Consider the following 14,258-nt stretch of genomic DNA (forward strand, 5'->3'; position numbering starts at 1 on the left):
TGTTTCTTAAAATTGCAGAGTGCTGTCTAATATGTGTGTGCCACGTTTGGCATATAGGTTTAGAGTATCCCAGGGGTTTTAACTTAGTGAAGTTAAGGGATTAACTTCATTGCATATTGAATGCCTGCTTTGGCTTCTAAAAATGACATTAAATAAATCAATTTAATTCCCTTCATTTGCACCTGTGCAGATGTCCTATTCTAAAATGCTTTACTTTTTATGACTTTGTTATTTGAAGTATACACTAACAAAAGAACAACTGAAAAACTACTATAAAAACATCCAAGAGCTTTTCAAAGTAAGAACACTTTCAATCAACACATAATCTAAGACATGATGAAATCAGTCTTTGTTTTTACTGTCTCACTATCTTGAATTTTCTAAACCTGTAGAGTAAAAATTGGGTAACACAAATATAAAAGAACCAGAAATCCATCCTCCCCACTCAGTGCATACAGCAAGGGTAAGAGACAAGTTGGTTTAAATTTCATAAAAGTAGGAACTGGGAATTTGGGAGTGACTAGGACCTTTATTTAAAAGAGAAGAAATTTATGACCGTGAATCTCTCAGTAGGGAATAGCAGCCACCTTACATCTTAAATCCCTATTTCTTCCTGAGAAAAGCTGGCGAGAGAGGCACTTCACCAATCTCTTAACCTAACCTTATTGAAAATACACAGCAGTTGGGGCACCTGGGTGGATCAGTTAGTTAAGCGTCAGGTCATGATCTCCAGGTAGTGAGTTCGAGCCTTGTGTCCAGCTCTCTGTTGACAGTTCAGAGCCTGGAACCTGCTTCTCATTCTGTGTCTTCCTCTCTCTCTCTGCCCCTCCCCCCACTTACACTCTCACTTTCTCTCTCTCTCAAAAATAAATAAGCATTAAGATAAAAAAAAATTTTAAAAAGAAAATATACAGCAACCAAGCACTATATACTTTATTTTACCATAGGGAAATAGGGAACATGCAACTTCAGGGTGTGTGTGTGTGTGTGTGTGTGTGTGTGTGTAGATGATGATTTCTCAGGGAAACTTCTGTGGTTTTAGGTCACGGGTCCTAGGTCTTTGTTCTAAGTCAATAGTGCCTGCTTCTCAATGACCCTGCATGGTCAGAGATAATCCAGAGTCTACCTCCAATATATTGATACTGGGATATAAGCTGCTTTGGAAAACAGTTTGTAAGGTCTCCAAAAATTTAAACATAGGGTTACCTTACGACCCAGAAATTTTACTCCTAAGTATATACACAAAAATAATGACAACATATGTCTACACACAAATGTGTACAAGGATGTTCATAGCAGAATTTTTCATAATAGCCAAAAATTAGAAATAATCTTATGTCTAACATTAGATGAATGAATGAACAAAAAATGATGTATGCATTAAATGGAATCTTATTCAACCATAAAAAGCTGAAGTATTAACACATGCAACATCATGAATAACCTTGAAAACATTATGCTAAAAGAAAAAAGACAAACACAAAAGGCCCCATAGTTAATGTTTATCAAAGGATGGGGGAGGAGCAGAGTATAAAATATGAATACTAATAGTTATGAGGGCTTCTTATTGGTGTGATAAAAATATCTTGGAACTAGGGAATGGTTGCACAACTTTGTGAGCATACTAAATATTCACTGAAGAGTGCATTTTAAAAGTTAACTTCTAATGGCATTTGAAGTATTATATCAATAAAAAGTACTGTTCCACACAAAGTTATGAACAATGGCAAAATGTTTCTCAAATTTATGCGGAAGAGATCAGGTTGAAGACTAACAAAACAATACTTTGCATGAAGAATCAAAATAAAGTCTTGTTTTATATCAGTTCAAAACTTACAAAGCTATTTGAAAGAATATATTCTATGAAAATTTACAAATGAATTAGTGCAATAGAAAAGATAACTAAAGGGGTGCCTGGGTGGCTCAGTAGGTTAAGCATCCAACTTTGGCTCAGGTCATGATCTCATGGTCCGTGAGTTGGAGCCCCACGTCGGGCTCTGTGCTGACAGCTCAGAGCCTGGAACCTGCTTCAGATTCTGTGTCCCCATCTCTCTCCGCCCCACCCCTGCTTGTGTTCTGTCTTTCTCTGTCTTTCAAAAATGAATAAACATAAAAAAATAAATAAAAAAAATAAAAGATAACCAAAAACAAGTACCATTGGATCCTTGTTTGGATGGGAAAAAGTGAAAAAAATATGAGGGAAAAAAATTTTAAATGAATGCATTGAGGAACATTTCTAACTGATTGGGAAAAATACAATTAGGTTTATTTCTGACACTATATGTAAATTAAATTTCTGATAATTTATAGATCAAATAAAAATACATTGTCAATACACACATATTTTCAAGGCTTAGGTTAAGGAATATTTCTTTTCTTTAATGTATATTTATTTATTTTGAGAGAGAGAGAGCAAATAGGGAAAGTGCAGAGAGAGGGAAAGAGAGAGAATCCCAAGCAGACTCCATGCTCTGAGCACAGAGCTTGATGTGTGGCTAGAACCCACAAATGGTGAGATCATCACCTGAGCTGAAACCAAGAGTCAGATGTTTAACTGACTGAGCCACCCAGTCATTCCAGAAATATTTCTTAAATAAAGCATGAGAGAGAACAAAAAAACCATAAAGGAGGATAGTGGTGAATAATAAAGTGAATAAACAATCAGCTGTATGGGAAACAAAGAAACAAAATATAGGGATAGATATTTCATAAAATAGGAAAACTGACCAATAAATTAACTCATTGACTAAATGCAAATTTAATAAGAGATACTGTTTTATAACCATTTCATTGGAAAAATTTTAAAACAATCTGACTATTTGGTTAAGAATGTAAGAAAATCAAATCTCCTTCTCTCTAAGAGACATTGCAGCTTGACATTTTGGACACGATTCTGTAATTATAAGGTTGATAATATGCATATTTCCAGGATGCAGATATTCTATATGCAGTTCTTTATCCCAGAAAAATGTTTTCATTTGCCAAAATAAGGCTTACAAAAGCATATATAATAGTAAGCCATTGGCAACAACCATATGATCAGCAAAAGGAGATGAAAAAATATATTGGAATATACATATGTTGGAAATATACAATAGTAATAACTTATAATTATAACTAATTATATTATATTATATAATAGTTATATAGTTATAAATATATATTATAGTTATATATATAATATAATATATTACATATAATATAATATATTATAATATATTATATTAGTTATATTATAATATATTATATTAGTTATATTATAATATATATTATATTATATATTATATTATATTATAGTTATATTATAATTATATTATATTATATACTATATTAGTTATATTATAATATAATATAATAGTTATATATTATATAATAGTTACACAGTTAATAGTTATATAATATTATATATTATATACTTATATTATAACTAATAACTTATCCACATATAAGAACTGAAAAAGATAAGGCTAAATGAGAAAGGCCTGGGTATAATATATATGTATATATGTATGCATATGTGTGTGTTTGTGTGTATATATATATATATATATTTAAAATATATATAAACCATTTATGCAGATAGACACACAAAACAATACACTATAATATTTGTAGATATAAACATAATAAAACATACTAAAACATAGAGAATGATATATACCAAAATCATAACAGGAGCTGCTTTGAAGTGGAATAGAAGGAAATAGGTGTGAAATAAAGTGAAACTTTTGGAGCCCAAAAAGATTGTAGAGATAATAGGATAAAATGATAACTTTTGCTAGTTGTGTTTTTTTTCTAATTTCTTTGTATTTTAGGCTTGAATTTTTTACCTGAAAAATTCACTCAGACTTAGTCAAGTTTTATTCTCCCATATTTCCAGTTCAATTGCATTCCAGCTGTATGATACAAATTAAAAATTAAGTCCTCTGGCATAGTTCTACTTAAAGTTAAAGAAAATTTCTCCTATATTTTGCCTTTATGGTGTGACAATGTGTTAATCATTAATTGAGGCATCCAATAAATTGAAAGAGAAAACAGCAGGAAACCACTCATTTTAGAACATAATCCTTTGATTAGAAGCAGTCATTTCTAAAATTAATCTCATGTGACATCGACTGTTAGCCTCTTTATTTTCTTCTTCTGTAACTTATACTTTATATTCAGAAAGAGTGGGGCTTTCCGGGGGGAATAAATATTTTATTTATTTGGTGGACTTTTATATTTTGGGAACATAATCCAGAGAGTTAACAGATCAAGGAAGAGGAAAAACAAATGGGTGATGAAACTATAGATTGAAGTTCAAGTCTTTTTGGTCTTCCGAAAATTCTCCTCATCGTCTGAAAACTCTAAAGGGAAATTGAAAGCTACTTCTGTTAAACAAGTTTATTGGTCTATTCTGGCTGTCCCTCCCACTGTGGCAGATTATATTCCATGTCTACCATTACAGAATTTGGTCAACAGAATATTAGCAGATATAATGAAAAGAAAAGCTTTAAATATGCTGGCACAATTTTTTGTGTTCAACCTATGTTTGACGGACCTGCTATGGAAAGAGCATGCTCTATAAAGCTACTGTGCTTTCTGCACATGATCGCTATGATTGAACCTAGACTCCAGCTACTGCCTCTTTTAATACATTCCATGACAGCTAATGTGCCACATCATAGTTCCAGCGATTGTCTCAAACAAAATATACTTAAGGCTGGATTATAGCACTGTATAATGGCAGAACTTTGCAGAAGAAGTCAGTTCTAGATATAATCATTGATTTTTTTATATATCTACAATTGTCTCTGACTTATAGTAGGTTGACTAATGATTGTTTCACTTAACTAAGGTGTGAAAGCGATATGCATTAAGTACAAGCGATATTTCGCATTTTCAATTTTTATCTTTTTCTGGGCTAGCAATATGTGGTGCCATCCTCTCTCATGATGCTGAGCAACAAGCCACACTACCCAGGCAGCCACACAATCACAATGTAAAACACTGAAACACACACAACCATTCTGCATCCATATAACCAATCTATGTTTCACGTTTAGTACAGTTTTCAATATATTACATGAGATATTTCATACTGTATTATAATATAAGCTTCATGTGAAATGATTTTCCTCAACTATAAGCTAATGTAAGTGTCCTGAGCACATTTAAGGTAGTCTATGCTAAGCTACCATGTTTGGTGGTTTACTTCTATTAAATGCATTTTCAGGGGTGCCTGGGTGGCTCGGTTGGTTAAGCGTCCGACTTCGGCTCAGGTCATGATCTCACGGTCCGTGAGTTCGAGCCCCACGTTGGGCTCTGTGCTGACAGCTCAGAGCCTGGAGCCTACTTCAGATTCTGTGTCTCCCCTTCTCTCTATCCTTCCCCTGCTCATGCTCTGTGTCTCTCTGTCTCTCAATAATAAATAAACGTTAAAAAAAATAAAAAAAATAAATGCATTTTCAACTTACGATGGGTTTATCAGTAAGTAACCTTTTTGTAAGTCACTGAAAATCTGTGTTTGTGTGGGCAGTGACCCAATTACTTTCCTGGGACAATGTATCCCATATCCCTTGCATTTTTTCTGAAAGAGAGTTCAAATATCATTATGCCACTGACAACTGACCCAAACATGCCTTTTTTTCCAATTTATTTTAATTATTTTCTGCCAGGAAACATATTTGCTTAATTCTTCCCCCCACCTCTTACATGATCATTAACTATACCTAGCTATTCTAAAATTCCATATAATGTCAATATTGTCTTTTATAAATCTGTAGACTATCTGGTGAGTCCTGATAATGCTGGGCAAAGCTATATGTGTTCATTATTTACCATCCTATGAGAATACTATTGAATACAGATAGGTCTGCTTCAGTAATTATGACCGGAAAAATCATACCTAAGACTATATAGATCTTTGTTTAAGTTCCCATTCTGTTAATATCTTCATGTTTATGGCCGAGATAGAGGCACCTGGAGTTGAGACCTTACTTAGTGTCTATTGTAAGACTCTAACTTTCATTTTGCTTTCATAAAAGCCCAAATGGAGCACTGACTATTGCATACAGGATACACTAATATTCTTGGAAAGTTTTCATGTTCCTAACCACATTTGTTACTATGTCTGAAGATGTAAGATATTGTGGGAAACTACCTGGAAGCTACTGTGAGGGAGTCAATTTGAAGTCTGAGAAGCTTTAAATGATATTTATACCCAGCCATGTGTGATATCTCACCACTATCAATTGCTGGTCTTGTTATTCAATTGACCATATCCATGATTACACTTCTTTGATAAAATCTTTATACCTATTGAATTAAAAGAGCCTTTAAAAATCCAGTCAATGCTTTGCTTCTAGAAACTGGATTTTATGGCTTGTTCTCTATAATTCTCAACTTTCATGCATTCTTTTTCAGGAAAAGTTTACATAGCCACACTAATTTAAGACCAAATATCAACAATTAAATAATGCATACCCTCATTTTGAACTATACTTTTTAGTACAGACTGGCTGCCTTGAACATGCAAATTTCCAGAACTAAGAGTTCTGGGCATTTTTAATCTTAGAAACTCTTGTTCTTCAGTGTAGTAATTGTCTAGCTTCCTTAATCAGAGTTTCTCCTACAAGTCTAAGGCTTAACCAATTCACACCTTCACTTTCTCTTAAGTGAAACACCTCTTCTTCATATTAAGAAATCTGGCTTAAAAAAATTGTGGATTTATAGCTTGTGCCCATTTGTTTTCCAAACGAGGCTATGATTTCATCCTATTATGCCCATTTTCCTGAAGTCTCTAAGCTTCTATAAACAACAGTGAATCAAACCTCATACCTTTACTGTTGTCTTTGCACACTCTTTTGAGGTCTTTTGAACTATTTATCCATATGTCATTCAGAACCATGTGCATGCATCTATCATTAAATTTTCCTTTTTTAGGACTATTCATCTCTAATTCTAGCATATTTCTCCAAAATTCATCTAGAAAGGTAATCTGTTAGGAGATATGAGGTACATCAATTCTGGGTATGGTGGACACATCAATTACTCAAAGAAGTACTGCCTGCTTTCTCCATCTTAAGTAGAGCAATTCCATACAAAGAAGTTTTTCTCAGCTTTTTTGTGTGCCAAGTACCTAGTGGACAGTCTGATGAAGCCAATTCCATGATTCCCTTCTTACAATATTATTAAAATTACAAAATTACTGACATAGAATTATCAAAATATTTGAAATTATTACACAATAATATACATGATTTTGTACTGACCTATTATATATCAATTCTAGCTCTGTGTCTAAAAACTGCTGTAATTTTTCAAAAGTGATTAACATAAATGACAGTTCAAAATATTTAAAACTTGGGAGGAAGATGGCGGCGTAGGAGGATGCTGGGCTCACTGTGTCCTGCTGATTGCTTAGATTCTACCCACATCTGCCTAAATAACCCAGAAAACTGCCAGAAGACTAGCAGAGCAGACACTCTGGAGCCAAGTGTAGACAAGAGGCTCACAGAAGAGGGTAGGAAGGGCAGAGAGGCCGTGTGCGCAGGAGGACTGGCAGGAGGTAACCAGGACTGTGGAGGGGCACCCGGCTGGCAGGCAGAGCCCCTGAGTCTGGCTTGCAAAAGTGGAAGGACCAGACGGAGTGTGTTCTGACAGTCAGTGGGACTTAACATCTTGAATGTTATAAGTCAACAGCTCTGCTCAGAGAGCAGGAGAGCTAAAGGACAACCAGAGGGAGAGTTGTTGAGCCCCGGAGGAAAGAGCTCAGCTTGGCAAGGAACAAAGGCACTGGTAAGCCCATCGCCCTCGCCCATCCCCCAGGCATAATCCCAAAGGGAACCAGTTCCATCAGGGAACTTGCTTGCACCACGCAAACACCCAACACTGTGCTTCTGCAGATCCATGCTTCCAACAGGTCTGCCTCCCTCCCGGTGCCACAGGGCCCCTGCTGCAGCAGACCACCGAAGGCGAAGTGAGCTGAGACCGCCCCTTCGGCCCCTGTGCACCTTGCTGATCCACCCCATCTAATATGCCAGATCCCATAGAAGCAGCACCACAAGCCTGGCAGTGTGCAAGTAACCCAGACAGGGGCCACACCACTCCACAGTGAGTCCTGCCATGGGAGAGGGGAAGATAAGGTACACACCAGTCTGACTGTGGCTCCAGGGGTGGGCTGGGGACAGACATCAGGTGTGACTGTGGCCCTGCCCACCAACACAAGTTTCTCCAGACAGCACAGGGGAAGTGCCCTGCAGTTTGGAGCTACCTCAGGGACTACCCAAAATGACAAAACAGAAGAATTCTCCTCAAAAGAAACTCCAGGAAGTATTGACAGCTAACAAACTAATCAAAACGATTTAAGCAATGTAACAGAAAATGAATTTAAAATAATAGTCATAAAATTAATCGCTGGGCTTGAAAAATCATAGAGGACAGCAGAGAAACTATTGCCACAGAGATCAAGGGACTAAGAAACAGTCAGGAGGAGCTAAAAATTGCTATAAATGAGCTGCAAAATAAAATGGAGGTGACCAAAGCTCGGATTGAAGAGGCAGAGGAGAGAATAGGTGAATTAGAAGATACAATTATGGAAAAAGAGGAAGCTAAGAAAAAGAAAGATAAAAAAAATCCACAATTATGAGGGGGATAATTAGAGAACTAAGTGATGCGATGAAATGCAATAATATCCGTATAATAGGGATTCCAGAGGAGGAAGAGAAGAGAAAGGGGCTGAAGGTGTACTTGAACAAATCATAGCTGAGAACTTCCCTGATCTGGGGAAGGAAAAAGGCATTGAAATCCAAGAGGCACAGAGAACTCCCTTCAGATGTAACTTGAATCAAACTTCTGCACAATGTATCATAGTGAAACTGGCAAAATACAAGGAAGAAGAGAACATTCTGAAAGCAGCGATGGATAAACACACTCTAACATATAAGGGGAGACCTATAAGACTAGTGATGGATCTATCTACTGAAACTTGGCAGGCCAGAAAGGAATGGCAGGAAATTTTCAATGTGATGAACAGAAAAAATATGCAGCCAAGAATCCTTTATCCAGCAAGTCTGTCATTTAGAATAGAAGGAGAGATAAAGGTCTTCCCAAACAAACAAAAACTGAAGGAATTCATCACCACTAAACCAGCCCTACAAGAGATCCTAAGGGTGATCCTGTGAGACAAGGTACCAGAGACATCACTAGAAGCATGAAACCTACAGACATCACAATGACTCTAAACCCGTATCTTTCTATAATAATACTGAATGTAAATGGCCTAAGTGCACCAACCAAAAGACACAGGGTATCAGAATGGATAAAAAAAACACGACCCATCTATTTGCTGTCTACAAGAGACTCATTTTAGACCTGAGGACACCTTCAGATAGAAAGTGAGGGGATGGAGAACTATCTATCATGCTACTGGAAGTCAAAAGAAAGCTGGAGTAGCCATACTTATATCGGACAAACTAGACCTTAAATTAAAGGCTGTAACAAGAGATGAAGAAGGACATTATATAATAATCACAGGGTCTATCCATCAGGAAGAGCTAACAATTGTAAATGTCTATGCACCAAATACAGAGGCCATATATATATAAAACAATTAATCAATATGCAACCATATTGATAAGAATGTAGTAATTGCAGGGGACTTTAATACTCTACTCACAACAATGGACAGGTCATCTAGACACAGGATCAATAAAGAAACAAGGGTCCTGAATGATACATTGGATCAGATGGACATGACAGATATATTTAGAATTCTGCATCCCAAAGCAACAGAAAATGCTTTCTTCTCGAGTGCACATGGAACATTCTCCAAGATAGATCACATACTGGGTCACAAAACAGCCCTTCATAAGTATAAAAGAGTTCAGATCATACCAAGCATACTTTCAGACCACAATGCTATGAAACTTGAAATCAACCACAGGAAAAAGTCTGGAAAACCTCGAAAAGTATGGAGGTTAAAGAACACCCTACTAAAGAATGAATGGGTCATTCAGGCAATTAGAGAAGAAACTAAAAAATGTATGAAAACAAGTGTAAATGAAAATACAACAATCCAAATGCTTTGGGATGCAGGGAAGGCAGTCCTGAGAGGAAAATACATTGCAGTCCAGGCCTATCTCAAGAAACAAGAAAAATCCCAAATACAAAATCTAACAGCACACCTAAAGGAAATAGAAGCAGAACAGAAAAGACACCACAAACCCAGCAGAAGAAGAGAATTAATAAAGTTGAGTGCAAAAATAAACAATATAGAATCTAAAAAACTAGTAGAGCAGATCAATGAAACCAAGAATTGGTATTTTGAAAAAACAAACAAAATTGATAAACCTCTAGCCAGGCTTCTCCAAAAGAAAAGGGAGATGACCCAAATAGATAAAATCATGAATGAAAATGGAATTATTACATGAAATATTATAATGGAATTATTATCCCTCAGAAATACAAAATTATCAGGGAATGCTATGAAAAATTATATGCCAACAAACTGGACAACCTGGAAGAAATGAACAAATTACTAAACACCCACACACATCCAAAACTCAAACAGGAAGAAATAGAAAACTTGAGCAGACCCATAACTGGTGAAGAAATTGATTCAGTTATCAAAAATCTCCCAACAAATAAGAGTCCAGGACCAGATGGCCTCCCAGGGGAAGTCTACCGGACATTTAAAGCAGAGATAATACCTATCCTTCTCAAGCTATTCCAAAAAAATAGAAAGGAAAAGAAAACTTCCAGGCTCATTCTATGAAGCCAGTATTACTTTGATTCCTAAACCAGACAGAGACCCAGTAAAAAAAGAGAACTACAGGCCAATATCCCTGATTAATATGGATGCAAAAATTCTCAATAAGATACTAGCAAATTAAATTAAACAGCATATAAAAATAATTATTCACCATGATCAAGTGGGATTCATTCCTGGGCTGCAGGGTTGGTTCAACATTCACAAATCAACCAATGTGATACATCACATTAATAAAATAAAAGATAAGAACCATATGATCCTGTCAATTGGTGCAGGAGAAGCATTTGACAAAATTCAGTATCCTTTCTTTACAAAAACTCTCAAAAAAGTCGGGATAGATGGAACATACTTCAACATCATAAAAGCCATTTATGAAAAGCCCACAACTAATATCATCCTCAATGGGGAAAAACTGAGAGCTTTTTCCCTGAGATCAGGAACACGACAGGGATGTCCACTCTCACCGCTGTTGTTTAACATGGTGTTGGAAGTGCTAGCATCAGCAATCAGACAACAAAATAAAATCAAAGGTATCAAAATTGGCAAAGATGAAGTTAGGCTTTCACTTTTTGCAGATGACAGATATTATACATGGAAAATCCAATAGACTCCACCAGAAGTCTGCTAGAACTGATACATGAATTCAGCAAAGTTGCAGGATTCAAAATCAATGTACAGAAATCATTTGCATTCTTATACACTAATAATGAAACAACAGAAATAGAAGTAAAGAAACTGATCCCATTCACAATTGCACCAAGAAGCATAAAATACCTAGGAATAAACCTAACTAAAGATGTAAAAGGTCTGTATGCTGAAAACTATAGAAAGCTTATGAAGGAAATTGAAGAAGATACAAAGAAATGGAAAAACATTCTTTGCTCATGGGTTGGAAGAATAAATATTGTTAAAATGTCAATAGTACCCAAAGCTATCTACACATTCAATGCAATCCCAATCAAAATTGCACCAACATTCTTCTCGAAACTAGAACAAGCAATCCTAAAATTTGTATGGAACCACAAAAGGCCCCGAATAGGCAAAGTAATTTTGAAGAAGAAGACCAAAGCAGGAGGCATCACAATCCCAGACTTTAGCCTCTACTACAAAGCTGTTATCATCAAGACGGCATGGTATTGGCACAAAAACAGACACATAGACCAATGGAATAGAATAGAAACCCCAGGACTAGACCCACAAATGTATGGCCAACTAATCTTTGACAAAGCAGAAAAGAATATCCAATGGAAAAAAGACAGTCTTTTTAACAAATGGTGTGGGAGAATTGGACAGCAACATGCAGAAGGATGAAACTAGACCACTTTCTTACACCAGTCACAAAAACAAACTCAAAATGGATAAAGGACCTGAATGTGAGACAGGAAACCATCAAAACCCTAGAGGAGAAAGCAGGAAAAGACCTCTCTGACCTCAGCCGCAGCAATTTATTACTTGACACATCCCCAAAGGCAAGGGAATTAAAAGCAAAAATGAACTATTGGGACCTCATGAGGACAAAAAGATTCTTCACAGCAAAAGAAAAAATCAACAAAACTCAAAGGCAAACAATGGAATGGGAAAAGATATTTGCAAATTACATATCGCACAAAGGGTTAGTATCCAAAATCTACAAAGAGTTCACCAAACTCCACACCCAAAAAACAAATAATCCAATGAATAAATGGGCAGAACATATTAATAGACACTTCTCTAAAGAAGACATCTAGATGGCCAACAGGCACATGAAAAGATGCTCAACATCGCTCCTCATCAGGAAAATACAAATCAAAACCACACTCAGATATCACCTCACGCCAGTTCGAGTGGCCAAAATGAACAAATCAGGAGATATAGATGCTGGAGAGGATGTGGAGAAATGGGAACACTCTTGCACTGTTGGTAGGAATGAAAACTGGTGCAGCCGCTCTGGAAAACAGTGAGGAGTTTCCTCAAAAAATTAAAAATAGACCTACCCTATGACCCAGCAATAGCACTGCTAGGAATTTACCCAAGGGATACAGGAGTGCTGATGCATAGGGGAACTTGTACCCCAATGTTTACAGCAGCACTCTCAACAATAACCAAATTATGGGAAGAGCCTAAATGTCCATTAACTGACGAATGGATAAAGAAATTGTGGTTTATATACACAATGGAATACTACTTGGCAATGAGAAAGAATGAAATTTGGACTTTTGTAGCAACGTGGATGGAAGTGGAGAGTGTTATGCTAAGTGAAATAAGTCATACAGAGAAAGACAGATACCATATGTTTTCACTCTTATATGGATCCTAAGAAACTTAACAGAAGTCCATGGGGAGGGGAAGAAAAAAAAAGAGGTTAGAGAGGGAGGGAGCCAAAGCATAAGAGACTCTTAAAAACTAAGAAAAAACTGAGTGTTGATGGGGGTTGGAGGGGGGAGGGTGGGTGATGGGAATTGAGGAGGGCACCTTTTGGGATGAACACTGGGTGTTGCATGGAAACCAATTTGACAATAAACTTCATATTAAAAATAAATTAATTAACTATATTCATAATAACAGAAACACTACATCTTAGAACTTAAGATAAAAATGTGAAATTTTCCCTTTTCAAATTTATTAATCCCAAAATTTATTTATGCATGCTTTGGTATTCATGTACAGCTGGTTAGATACTATGCCCCAGAAGTGAGTTTTCCTCAGTCCCAGCTTCTAGCCCAAGTTGTGATTCTACCAATGATTTCTCTGCTTATCTATTCAGATGTTTCCTGAGAGTATATTCAATTTCTGGATCTCAACCCTCAGAAACATAAGTGAGTTACTTTTAAAGTTACTAAACTATTACTGGAATAATTTGCACTCATTTTCAGTATTTCCCTTACATGCTTCCAAACTTTAGATCATCATTTGAAATAGGTACCCCAGTCTTTAAAATATCATTCTCCAAATAATTTTACTATGAAGTTTCAATCATTAGCTTTGAGACAATACTTCTTAATAGCTTTCTGGGCACCAGCTTCTACTGGGGAGTTATTCCAACTAACTGTTTCCCTGAAACATTTGGATACTTATTTTTTTATTACCTCTCTTTAGATAATTGTAATTTTTTCTGACTTGATATTAAAACATCAAGAAAATATATTTTCTGACCTCTCTAAAAATTAGATCTGGGTGTATCTTATACAATAATTTTCTTTCTTTCTTTGTGGGTTTTGTTTTGTTTTTGTTTTTGCCTTTCCCATAGGTCTAATGTACAAAAACAGCATTATTGACACATTATTAATCACAGCATTATTGACATTTTTTTTTGCCAGATAATGATCATCATGAGGAGTTGTCTTCAGCATTGTGGGATGTTTAGCATCATCCCTCATCTCTACCCACCAAATGCCAGGAGGCTCCATTTGTGATGGCCGATAATATCTCTGGACATTGCTGACTCTCCACGGGGGGAAAATCATGCCCAGTGGAGAACCATAGGTCTAAGATGACTTGTGTAAACTTGAGTCTTGATTGAAAAACA

Source organism: Felis catus, chromosome D4 (genome assembly GCF_018350175.1).
Source record: "Felis catus isolate Fca126 chromosome D4, F.catus_Fca126_mat1.0, whole genome shotgun sequence".
NCBI lineage: Eukaryota > Metazoa > Chordata > Mammalia > Carnivora > Felidae > Felis > Felis catus.